Raw genomic sequence first — 13,051 nt, forward strand, 5'->3', positions numbered from 1 at the left:
TTGTTTGCGGGAAGAACATAATGAATTATAAATTAGGAAATTTTCCTCTTATGCAAAAGGAAAAAAGCAAAAGTCACAGAATATTCTCATGAGTAGACATATTTATTTCTTTAGAAACTGTTTCTTTTCTGTCAACCTATTTCCATTTTAAGAGTTTGTGGGGATTCCATGATGGCTCATGGTAAAGAATCTTGCCAATGCAGGAGACATGAGTTCAATCCCTGGTCCAGGAATATCCCACATGCCTCAGAGGAACTAAGCCCATGCACCACAACCATTGAGCCTGTGCTCTATAGCCTGGGAACCACAGCTACTGAGCCCATGCCCTGCCAGTACTGAAGCCTGAGGGCCCTAGAGCCCATGTTCCATAACAAGAGAAGCCACTGCAATGAGAAGGCCGTGCACCACAACTAGCAAGTGTGCCCCACTCACCACAACCAGAGCAAAGCCTGTGTAGCAACATGGACCCAGCACAGCCCCCACCCAAGAAAAGAGTCTGTGAAAGAACAGCTGAAGCCCACTTAGTGGCTGTCCCTACCCATCCAGTGACCTGAGCAGTGGGCGCTGCAGGCCAGGTTTCAGGGGGAACTGCGGAGTAGGCAGCAAGCTCACCTGCCCGCCTGTGGACTAGGCTACCACCTCAGATCCAGTAGCATTGCACTCAGGTGCGGAAGTGACCCATTCATTTTGAAGTCCTCCTTGCTCAGAGCTTGCTCACCTGCCACTTGCTCTTCCCTTTTAATCTCTTCAGAATCTGCAGATGTAGAGATCAGGCACGACCTCCCAAGAGTGTTCACAGGAAACAGTGCCACGAACAGGCAGAACTTCCTGGGTGAGCATCCGCCAAGTCAGACTCACCGACTGAGCTCCCTTGTTGCCGGGAATGGGTCCTCTCCAGAATGCAGAGGAGAGTCTTTGTCACACAGACCGATGGTAAGAAAGTTCACATAAATGCCTCTGTGAGAGGCTGGCGGTTAGCCCTGGGATCGTAACAACCAGGAGTCTTGGCTCCTGGAAGCTGCCTAGGCCTGGTCAGTGAGGGCTCCAGGAGTGAAGTGGCCAACCACAGGAGTGGCGGCAGCAAACTGCAGCTCAGCTCACTGGCAAGGATTCCTGGAGGACGCAACGGTGACAGAAGCTGGGTTTTCAATGGCAACAGTGGCATGAGCTGCTAATAAAAGCTTCTCACAGGTTCTCTTCGGATTCCTAATGTAGATGCCATCACTTTTCCTTCTGTAGATGTACTGCTCTATTGGGAAGTAAATGTCGGTGTCACCTAAGAGGGCTCCTGCTGCAAGGAACGTGATGATGTTGTCCTTCATTTGCTGGACATCAAGGACCCAGCGTAGTGTAAAAGATTCACCTTAAGTTGTGACAAGAATACAGGCAGTGCCCTATGGACCACTGAGCATGGAAAAAGCCTGAGAAGATGTTTTAGAGAAGCCAGGTCTTTATCTTTCTGATAAAACAAACTTGACTTTCATTCGGTTGGTAGAAATAATGCTGTGAGTTTTATTCTTTAGAGATTTAAAATTTTTTGTAATGTCTTGGCATTTCTGAGAAACTTATAATACATGTACAAGGTTCAAGAACCTAAAAATATACTTTATATCACATTGTTCTTCCTACCCCCTCCCTTATTGTCAAGGCCCTGCTGCTTCCACAGTCAGCTATGTGTATTGTTTCTCAGGAATAACTTCCAGAGGTTTATTTCTTTTTCTAAGTATTTATTTGGCTGTGCCTGTGAGAAATGTGGGGGTCTAGTTTCCTGACAATGGATTGTACTCAGGCCCCTACAATGAGAGTGCAGAGTCTTAGCCACTGGGTCAAGAGAGATGTCCCAAAATGCCATTTTATGTACACACAAACAGCTACAAATATCTATTTCTTTTCACTTCACATGGTGGTGCTAGTGGTAAAGAACCCACCTCCCTATGCAGGAGACATAAGTGACTCAGATTTAATCCCTGGCTCTGGAAGATCCTCTGGAGAAGGAAATGGCAACATACTCTAGTATCCCTGCCTGGAGAATTGCCATGGGCAGAGGAGCCTGGTGGGCTACAGTCCATAGTGTCACAAAGTGTCAGACATGACTGAGTGACTGAGCTCACAACCGCATTTAAAACCGTAAATGGTAGTATACTGTGCACAATGTTTTATAATATCTTGCTCATATTCAGCTGACAATATCTTGGGGAATATTCTCTCTTAGGACACTATTTTCCACAAATCAGTCCACTGGATAGATGATGTACTATAATACACTTTACTCAGCCACATTGGAATAAACACTAATATAAAATGACATTTTGACATCACAAAAAACAATGTAATGCATGACCTTAGCCTAATTTATTCCATTGCAGGAGATTGTATAAATTTCTAATGCATTAGGAATTTCTACAAATCTAATGGATTTGTAGCCTGAAGTATTTCTAACTGAAATATAGCATCTGACAGGATGTTGCCGGTAAACTAGCATGTTCCTGGATTCCCCCCCCACCCCCCCACCGAGGAGCTATGCAATGATCATTTCTCTTTCCTTAAGACTCAACCTCTCCTCTCCCAGATTTCTTCCTGATCTGTTTTAAAAAACATTCTCCAACCTCTTCTACCCTTGTGACTTCTCTATAATCTGCTCTTCTTCTTCTTAGCACTGTCCTTCATTCTCATGCCCTCATTGCCTGACCTGGTCTCTACCTGTCATCTTCACACTGTTCATCATTGCTCAACCCACTCCCCTGGAGATGGTACCAACATGGCTAGATAGATGGTTGAGTGTAGAAAAATGGTTCATGGATGATATTGAATCACTGAGCCTGGATGAGAAGGGGACATCCACAGAGGAGTTTAAGGTAGCTGGGGAAGAAGGAGAATTTAGGTTTTATCTGTGGTCTTCATTCAGGGGAAGATGCTACAGAGCCCACACCAGGGGAGAAGAAGTCAGAGTCAGAGGTAAATACTTGAGAGGTGGTGTCCAGAAATTCCAGCAGGAACTCTGAAGAGAAGAGTGAGGGAGAGAGCCTGCTATGAAGCTGCTGTGAGTGTTTGGCAGGGACATACATGGGGCAGAGGAGAAAGAAGCAGGAAGGTAATAACAGGCTTCCCAAGGGAAGGAGAGGGTGCCATGGTAATAGTGATGTGCCTATGGTAACATATGTCACAGAGAGATGAGGGAGAATGGAAAAGAGCCAGTGAGAGGGGAGGGTAGATGCAATTAATACATCCTATATGTTGTTTCATGAGAGATCAAGAGCAGAGGCCAAGAGAAAGTCTGAGCCAGAGCACAGGACACAATGAAGGAGACATAAAAGTTGATAAATAAAAACATAAGTGTTCAAATCAAGATTTTGTTAAAATACTCTTTTAAGGAATACAATTGGGATTTTAAGGAACTCCTTTTAAGGAATATAGAAATAAAATTGCAGGTGAGAGGATATTAATTCTTAGATGATGATTCACAAGAATGACTCCCTGCCTAAAGACTGACACCATCAGAAGCAATTCTGTGCAGAGCTCAGTGGGGAGATCACACAGCACAGTGGTGGAGACACATGTGGTTGATGCAGACTCTGGGCCTTCACGGGAGGAGGGGGTTCCTGTAGACCCCATATGCCAGTGTGCTGAGAACATTGAGTAGGAGTTACTTGAGCCATTGAGAGTCACTGTACTTGAAGGGTTTTTTGGTTGTTGTTGTTTAAATATAATTTTGTTTCTTTTTGGCTGCACTGGGCCTTCTTTGCTGCATGCAGGCTCTGTCTACTTGTAGCGAGCAGGGCCTATGCTCTAATTGCAGGGGTTGGGCTTCCCGTTTTGGGGGCTTGTCTTGTTGCGGAGCACTGGGCTCCAGAGTGCCTGGGCTCTGTATTTGTGGTGCACGGACTTAATGTTTCTGTGGCCTGTGGGATCTTCTGGGGACCAGAGGTCGACCCGGTGTCCCCTGCACTGCAAGGCATATTCTTAACCACTGGACCACCAGGGAAACCCCTGTACTTAAAGTTTTCATTGGAGCTACCTGAAACATGATAAAAGTGATCTCAGCTAAATGGGGAAGGAGCAGTGAGCGCACAGCCTGCCTCCCACCAAAGAGAGCCTGCTGGCTTTGCACAGACCCCTTTCTGCTTCTGAACTGTACTTGCCATTTACACACTTCCTCCTTCTCCATCCAAAAACCACACGTTTCTTAAATTCTCCAAGCAATCTTCCTGGTGGCTTTCTTCCATGGAAGTAGAATTTCTAGGCAAAAGATTCTATGCAATCTTTCTTTGTGAATATCAGAAGTTGAACATTTTGTTTGAGGTAATGGTTCTGGAAATTCAGAATTAAATATGTTTCAGCTCACACTGACCAAACGTGCTGTACCTGGCCTCAGGCTCCTGTATTTTCGTTGGCTCACTGGTGTCATTAACGTCTTGTGATCTCTCTAGCACCTCAATTACTGCATCCACCTCTTATGGCAGGGCAAAAAAAAAAAAAAGACTCTCTGGTACCATTAAGATCCCTGTTTTTCATGGCCTTTCCTTTTATCTTCTTCTTCTGGGACTCCTATGATTCGAATGTTGGGGCGTTTCATATTGACCCAGAGGTCCCTGAGGTTTTCCTCATTTCTTTTGATTCTTTTTTCTTCTTCCCTCTCTGCTTCATTTATTTCCATCATTCTATCTTCTACCTCACTTATCCTATCTTCTGCCTCCGTTATTCTACTGTTGGTTCCCTCCAGAGTGTCTTTTATCTCCTTTATTTCATTATTCATTATATATTGGCTCTTTTTTATTTCTTCTAGGTCCTTGATAAACATTTCTTGCATCTTCTCAATCCTTGTCTCCAGGCTATTTATCTGTAACTCCATTTTGCTTTCAAGATTTTGGATCATTTTTATTATCATTATTCTAAATTCTTTTTCAGATAGATTCCCTATTTCCTCCTCTTTTGTTTGGTTTGGTGGGCATTTATCATTTTCCTTTACCTGCTGAGTATTTCTCTACCTTTTCATCTTGTTTAGATTGCTGTGTTAGGCGTGGCCTTTCTGTATTCTGGTAGTATGAAGTTCCTCTTTGTTGTGGAGGTTCCTCACTGTGGGTGGGGTTGGACGGGTGGCTTGTCAAGGTTTCCTGGTTGGGGGAGCTTGTGTCAGTGTTCTGGTGGGTGGAGCTGGATTTCTTCTCTCTAGAGTGCAATGGAGTGTCCAGTATTGAGTTTTGAGATGTGTATGGATTTGGTGTGCCTCTGGGCAGCCTGTATATTGATGCTCAGGGCTATGTTCCTGCGTTGCTGGAGAATTTGCGTGGTATGTCTTGCTCTGGAACTTATTGGCTCTTGGGTGGAGCTTGGTTTCAGTGTATATGTGGAGGCTTTTGGATGACCTCTTATTAATTAATGTTTCCTCTGGCTTTCAGTCTTGTTCTGGCAGTAGCCTCAAGACTTCTCCATCCATAAAGCATCAATAATAAAACTTTTAGGTTAATGGTGAAAAGATTCTCCACAGTGAGGGATACCCAGAGAGGTTCACTGAGTTACATGGAGAGGTGGGGGGGGAGGGTTGAGGTGACCAGGAGGAGAAGAGGGGGACTCAAACGTGGAGAGAGCAGTCTAGCCAGTAAGCACTTCCCTCTGTGCTCTCCACAGTCTGGAACCCTCAGAGAGGTTCACAGAGATACATAGAGAGGGGGGAGGAAGGTAATAGAGGTGAGGATGGGTAGAAAGGGAGGAATCAAGAGGGGAGAGAGAGATCTGGGCAGTATTCTGTTCCTGAAGTGTTCTCTGGTGCCCAGAACACCCTCAGAGATTCACAGATTTGGGTTGAGAAGAGAAGGAGGAGGGTGGGAGATAGAGATTCCTTGGGGGAGAAGAAAGAGCACCAGTAGGGGGAGAGAGTAATCAAGCCAGTAATCACACTTCTGAGTAAAAATGGGTACTAAAGATTGGGTTCTTAAATGTACAAAATTGATATCAAATATGTAAAACAAAGATTAAAAATCTAGAGTAGAGGTTAGACTCTTATAAAAATACAATATAAAAAAAGAAAACAGTATAAAAAGAAAAAAACAGTAAAACAGTAAAAAAAGAAACAGTAAAACAGTAAAAAAAAGAAACAGTAAAAAAAGAAAACACAAAAAGTATAAGATATATGTATGCAGTTTGCTTTAAAAATATGGGTTTTTTTTTGCAAGGTAATAGTGGGTTATGAAAATGAAAATTAAAGGTGTAATAGGGGACTTAAAGAAAAAAGAAAGAAAAAAAAATTTTTTTTTAATTAAAAAAAATTATAATAATAAAAATATATCCAGGACTTTCTCTGAAGCTGTTGTGAGCAGTGTGGGGTCTGTTCAGTTTCAGATAGATCCTTGTTCCTGCTTATACTTTTCAAGATCTATAGGCCCCTTTCAATGCAGTCGGTGTTAACTACAGGGATTTTAATCTGTTGGCCTGTCACTTCCAAAGTGCTTCCTTCTGTTTATTTGGCTTCTGTTTGGAGGTCTCTTCAGTGTCTAATTTCCGTCCTGCCACAAAGGGGCGGAGGTGGTCTCTTTAGGTTCGCTTGTTCAGTCATGCTGTGGGGAGGGAGGAACACTGCAAACCAATATCACTGGCGTGTGTGTGGAGAGCTCGCAGTGTCTTAGCTGCACTGGGTTCGCCCCCGCTCATGGCGTGTGTGCTTTCCCCGTCTACCCTGCTCAGGCTTCAGGTTACTCGGCCGGGGAGTGGGCCCTGAGATGCGTGCACTTCCCAGGTCTAAGCTGCTCAGGTTCAGGTTCCTGGGTACTCCACAAAGGCGCAGACTCGGTTGCGCCCACGGTTTGTGCCGTTCCTGGTCGGAGCAGCTCAAGCAGCCAGGAGTTTGGCGAGCGCACTCTCCCCTGTTGGAGCGGTGCGGCTTATCACCTCCCTGGTCCCCGCCTTGGTTTACAGGCGCGCCCGGCTCCGGTGTGCTTTGTGTCGGTTCTGGGGAGCTGGTCTCTGGCTGCAACCCTCCCGGCGGCTGTCGACCCTCCGGGATCTCAGGCAGTCTTTGCTTAGAAAGCTGGAAGCCTGTTTGCAGTTTGGTAGGGGGTGCCCTCTCTGGGGTCGAGTTTGCCCCTTTCCGGCTCTGGCTGGCCCCGCCTGCCCGCTGTGTCCGGCGGGGGATGGGGCGGTCCGCAGCCGGCTAGCTCTCCTCTGCTATCGCTCAGTCCTTTGTTCTGTGAGCGGGCCAGCAGTGCCTTAGATTTGGGCTTTTCGCAGGATAGTTCTCTCTCTCTGGCTGTCCCACAGTTTAGGTCGCTATCTCACATTAGCTCCCTCAGATTGCCCTCAGGGCATTCGGGCCCAGTCCTTACCCTAAGCAGTGCCGCCCGCTCCTATCCGTTCAGCCCCCACTTGCTGGTGGCAGATGCGAGCGTCTGGGGTTCTTTGCTGGGAGTTGCCTTTAGGTACATAATCTGTGGGTTTTATTTTTTCTCCCGGTTATGTTGCCCTCCAAGATTCGAAATCTTCCCCCAAATCCGCCGGTGAGAGGGTTTCCTGGTGTTTGGAAACTTCTCCTCTTTTACAACTCCCTCCCCGGGACGAGTCTCCATCCCTAACTCTTTTGTCTCTCTTTTTATCTTTTATATTTTGTCCTACTTCCTTTTGAAGATAATGGGCTTTTTTTCCTGGATGCCTGATGTCCTCTGCCAGCGTCCGGAAGTTGTTTTGTGAAGTTTTCTCAGCGTCCAGATGTTCTTTCAATGAATTTGTGGGGGAGAGAGTGGTCTCCCCGTCCTATTCCTTTGCCATCTTAGCCTCGATCTAAGATCCCAGTTGATTGCAGATCCTGTGATCTTGCTGGTACCTTGACTTACTGCAGCTTCCTAACTCCTTACCTAGATTTGTTGGCATAAAGTTCAACCAGGAGAAGCAGAAAACAAAAACTGTTTTAGTGTGTCTCTTGATATTTCATTTTGTTTTAACATTTGCAAGAGCAAAACAGAGAAAATGAAGCAAAAGATACTTTCAAACATATATGGTTAGCTGGTTTAGAATTACTGATTCAAAGAGTGTCTGTAAAAACAAAATGTGGCTTCCACTTCCAGCTTTAAGAGGAACAGTGTCTGAACTTCCTCACCTAGCACTGCTAATTAGAAAGCTGAACAAAATACTTGAAACAACTGTTTTCAGATCCTGGACAGCAGGCAGTGCAGGACTAAGTTCCTAGAGAGATGGATACACAAATCCATCTCATGACCCCCGGCTGTCTGCCTTCAGGCAATTTCCATGCTGTAGGTACAGGAAGGGGAACCCACATGTAGCCCAGCAAAGTCCTGATCTGAGAACACAGGTGAGCCAGGGAGGCGCAGAAGGTGATATGTGTGGGGCAGGGCATCAAAAAGAGAGAGCTACTCAGAGAGAAATAATTTTTACAAGTGCCTAATGAGCCCGCTGAGTCTCTGGCATCTGATCACACATAAGTGAAATTCCACAAGGCTGAACAGGAACAACTTTTGAGGAAAGAATTATTACTGGAGACCTATGCATTGAATAGGACCAGATGCCATGATCTTAGTTTTCTGAATGTTAGACTTTAAGCCAACTTTTTTACTCTCCTCTTTCACTTTCATCAAGAGGCTCTTTAGTTCTTCTTCACTTTCTGCCATAAGGGTGGTGTCATCTGCATATCTGAGGTTATTGATATTTCTCCCGGCAATCTTGATTCCAGCTTATGCTGATTCCAGCTTATGCTTCTTCCAGCCCAGCATTTCTCATGATGTACTCTGCATATAGGTTAAATAAGCAGGGTGACAATACACAGCCTTGTCGTACTCCTTTTCCTATTTGGAACCAGTCTGTTGTTCCATGTCCAGTTCTAACTGTTGCTTCCTACAGGTTTCTCAAAAGGCAGGTCAGGTGGTCTGGTATTCCCATCTCTTTCAGAATTTTCCACAGTTTATTGTGATCCCACAGTGAAAGGCTTTGGCGTAGTCAATAAAGCAGAAATAGATGTTTTTCTGGAACTCTCTTGCTTTTTCGATGATCCAGCGGATGTTGGCAACTTGATCTCTGGTTCCTCTGTCTTTTCTAAAACCAGCTTGAACATCTGGAAGTTCACGGCTCATGTATTGCTGAAGCCTGGCCTGAAGAATTTTGAGCATTACTTTCCTAGCGTGCGAGATGAGTGCAATTGTGCAGTAGTTTGAGCATTCTTTGGCATTGCCTTTCTTTGGGATTGGAATGAAAACTGACCTTTTCCAGTCCTGTGGCCACTGCTGAGTTTTCCAAATTTGCTGGCATATTGAGTGCAGCACTTCCATAGCATCATCTTTAAGGATTTGAAATAGCTGAACAAATAGATGGGAAAACAGTGGAAACAGTGGCTGACTTTATTTTGGGGGGCTCCAAAATCACTGCAGATGATGATTGCAGCCATGAAATTAAAAGACGCTTACTCCTTGGAAAGAAAGTTATGACCAACCCAGACAGCATATTAAAAAGCAGAGACAGTGCTTTGCCAACAAAAGTCCATCTAGTCAAAGCTATGGTTTTTCCAGTAGTCATGTATGATGTGAGAGTTGGACTATAAAGAAACCTGAGAGCAGAAGAATTGGTGCTTTTGAACTGTGGTGTTGGAGAAGACTCTTAAGAGTCCCTTGGACTGGAAGGGGATCCAACCAGTCAATCTTAAAGGAGATCCTGAATATTCATTTGAAGGACTGATGATAAAGCTGAAGCTCCAGTACTTTGGCCACCTGATGGGAAGAGCTGACTCATTAGAAAAGACCCGGATGCTGGGAAAGATTGAGGGCAGGAGGAGAAGGGGACGACAGAGGATGAGATGGTTGGATGGCATCACCAACTCAATGGGCATGAGTTTGAGTAAACTCCAGGAGTTGATGATGGACAGGGAGGCCTGGCATGCTGCAGTCCACGGGGTCACAAAGAGTCGGACATGACTGAGTGACTGAACTGAACTGAACTGAATGCATTGAATAATGTCCAAAGTTCACGTGGGGCTGAGAATCCTCACCAGCCAGAGTGAAGAAACCTCCTTGAATATGTGGGGCATTCAACTGAGACAGAAAACACACTTATTAGAGCTGAAACTAAAAAAAATTAAAAAATGAAAACAAACAAACAAACAAAAAAAAACAGAGAAAGAAATGAAATTAATCACAAGTCTTAAAATAAAGGGCACATAGAATTAGCAATAATCCTCAAAAGTGTCTGTTATGAGAGTAATCATTTCCTACCAGGAAAGAAGAAAATTAACACTTTCAGAAAATATACAAACAAAACAAACCAAAAGACATTTCTATCACCCAGGAAACCTCAAGACATTTAGGGGTCCTGTGTCAGACAGCAGGTCCAATGTATATGTCATATTATTTCATCAGTTCAGTTCAGTCTCTCAGTCATGTCTGACTCTTTCTGACCCCATAAACTGCAGCACTCCAGGCCTCCCTGTCTATCTCATACCCACCCACAAAAAATGTATATAAACCCCTTTATATACTTTGAAAATATACTAGAATATTCAAGAAATTGACTACTTTCTGGAAAAATATGAATTCTCAAGACCAATATTTAAAGCAGCTATAACAAAAGAAAAATAAGCAAGGAAGGCTATAAAATAAAATTTTTCAAGAATTACTTCTGAAGATCATGTAAAGGCTATGCAAGCAAAAAACAACTGACTACAGAAGTACCACATAATTTTAGAGAGTCAAGACTAGAAGAACAGAAGAAATCTGTATTTTGTGAATATAATTTAACCCTGATATCAGAACTTGACATAAGTGACATAAAACAAAACCACACACCAATTTTACCTACTATTCTTGTTCTCCTAATCTATTAAATACTAATTAATAATATATGAATCGTTGCAGAGAAATTCTCCATCTCTAAAAAAACTTAGGTTTACTCACAATTTTTGTTCCTTTACCGTGGTGTTGGAGAAGACTCTTGAGAGTCCCTTGGACTGCAAGGAGATCCAACCAGTCCATCATAAAGGAGATCAGTCCTGGGTGTTCATTGGAAGGACTGATGTTGAAACTGAAACTCCAATATTTTGGCCACCTGATGTGAAGAGCTGACTCATTTGAAAAGACCCTGATGCTGGGAAGGATTAGGGGCAGGAGGAGAAGGGGACAACAGAGGATGAGATGGTTGGATGGCATCATTGACTCAGTGGACATGAGTTTGGGTAAACTCTGGGAATTGGTGATGGACATGGAGGCCTGGCGTGCTGCGACTCATAGGGTTGCAAAAATTCAGACATAACTGAGCGACTGAACTGAACTGAACTGAAAGTCAAGCTGTACAGTCTAAGAAGTGCTTGCTCCAGAAGATGTGGAATATTTGTACAGTGGAAAATTACTCAGCCATAAAAACAAATGAAGTAATGCCATTTGCAGCAACATGGATGAACATGGTGATTTCATATTAAGTGAAGTAAGTCAGATAGAAAAAGACAAACATTGTATGATATCACACATGTGGAATATTGAAAAATGATACAGATGAACTTATTTACCAAGCAGAAGTTGAGTCACAGACATAGAAAACAAGCTTATGGTTACCAAAGAGGATCACGGGGGATGTGGGGAGAGGTAAGTTAGGAGTTTGGGATCAATATGCACACACTACTGTATATACACTGGGTGGACAACAAGGACCTACTGTATAGTGTGGGGAAATATACTCAATATCTTGTAACGACCTATAACAGGAAAAAATCTGGAAGAATATATAGTCGCTCAGTCTTGTTCAACTCTTTAGGACCCCAGGGCCTGTAGCCTGACAGGCTCCTCTCAAAGGAGGGGTCACAAAGAGCTGGACACAACAGAGGGACTAACACTACACAACTACTACTATGCTCATTCTTAGCCAACTTGGAGAAAGACATGAATGCCTTATCAGTGCTGCAATAAAGTTTTGCTCTAAGATTCCTGCCATATAGGAAACAACTTGAACATATTCTGAATTTCAGTTGTGCTTGCAAGTAATTTTGTCAGGAGAAACAGTTGGTGAATGAATGCGCAGCTAACCCAGAGGAACCTAACCAGGCAGGAAAACACAAAGCACACACTTAAAATACAATAAAATATTAAACTGATTGAGGACATTGCAACAAGTGTCATAATTCATTTGTTCTCCATTTGTCCACACTTAATTGTCTACAGAATGTGCTGTCATTCTTGGCTAATTTAAAATATAGTGTATTAATAGGAAATTTGAGGCATAATAAGGCAAACAGATTAGGAAACAACTGTCATTGAAAAGAGAGTTGATTGCTTACAGTTCTCAAGAGGAGGGACAGGCCATGCCATTGGGCCACATGGGAAAGGAGCAGACTTGTCAGGAGAGGGAGGGAGGGAAATTCAGTACAGGGGCCTTTACTGTGATTCCTCAGGAGGGAACAGTGAGCTGGGTGCACAGGTTCAGGACTGACTAGTGCATGTGATGTTAGCCGCCATCCTCAGTGTCTGGCTCTAGTGACAAGGGGAGAGGGACGGTGGCCCACAGCGCAACTTAAATGTCACCTCAAAGACACATCCCCGTGTGCATCGGCAGTGACAGCTCCCCCATGTTTCCTGCCATTACCACCTCTGTCCTTCACGGCACCAGGGCTGGCCCTGTCAGCACCCGTCATGGCCAGTCACCCTGAAGAGCAGCCCTCAGTCCTGGCCTGCAGACTCCTCCCCTCCCTGCCCCCCTCTGCCCCAGCCCCTTCCCATCCCGCTGTCCTGTGTCCCACCCTTCACTCCACGGAGGTGACTCTTTTATAAGCTGTTCTGTTTATTCCTTGTCTCCCTCCACAGCGTCAGCTCTGTGGGAGAAGCAGGATCATTTCTTTTTAAAGTGTGGTGGTTTTCTGTCGTATTCTCCTCTTGAATGTCAAGGACTGTGAGGTGTCATGGCTGGGTCCCTGCCCCCAGCACGGGCCTGGCACAGAGCACATGCGCTCTCAGCATTTGGGCAATGAACACACCAGTCACTGTGCTTAGCGCAAGGAACCAGCAATGGTAAGCCTTGTTGCTGCCCCCAGGGGACTGTTAAAAACAAGACAACAGTCCCCAAAGGAATTGTTTAGTTA

At 44.4% G+C, this 13,051-nt stretch overlaps 1 pseudogene; it reads right to left on the reverse strand.

Annotated features, from left to right (window-relative positions):
* Nucleotides 1-627: 627 nt before the first annotated feature.
* LOC145510795 (small ribosomal subunit protein uS2 pseudogene) lies at nucleotides 628-12,607 on the reverse strand (annotated as a pseudogene).
* Between the last annotated feature and the right edge of the window lie 444 nt (nucleotides 12,608-13,051).

The sequence above is a fragment of the Giraffa tippelskirchi genome, chromosome 6, assembly GCF_054371585.1.
Source record: "Giraffa tippelskirchi isolate mGirTip1 chromosome 6, T2T-mGirTip1v1.2.pri, whole genome shotgun sequence".
In the NCBI taxonomy this organism is placed as follows: domain Eukaryota; kingdom Metazoa; phylum Chordata; class Mammalia; order Artiodactyla; family Giraffidae; genus Giraffa; species Giraffa tippelskirchi.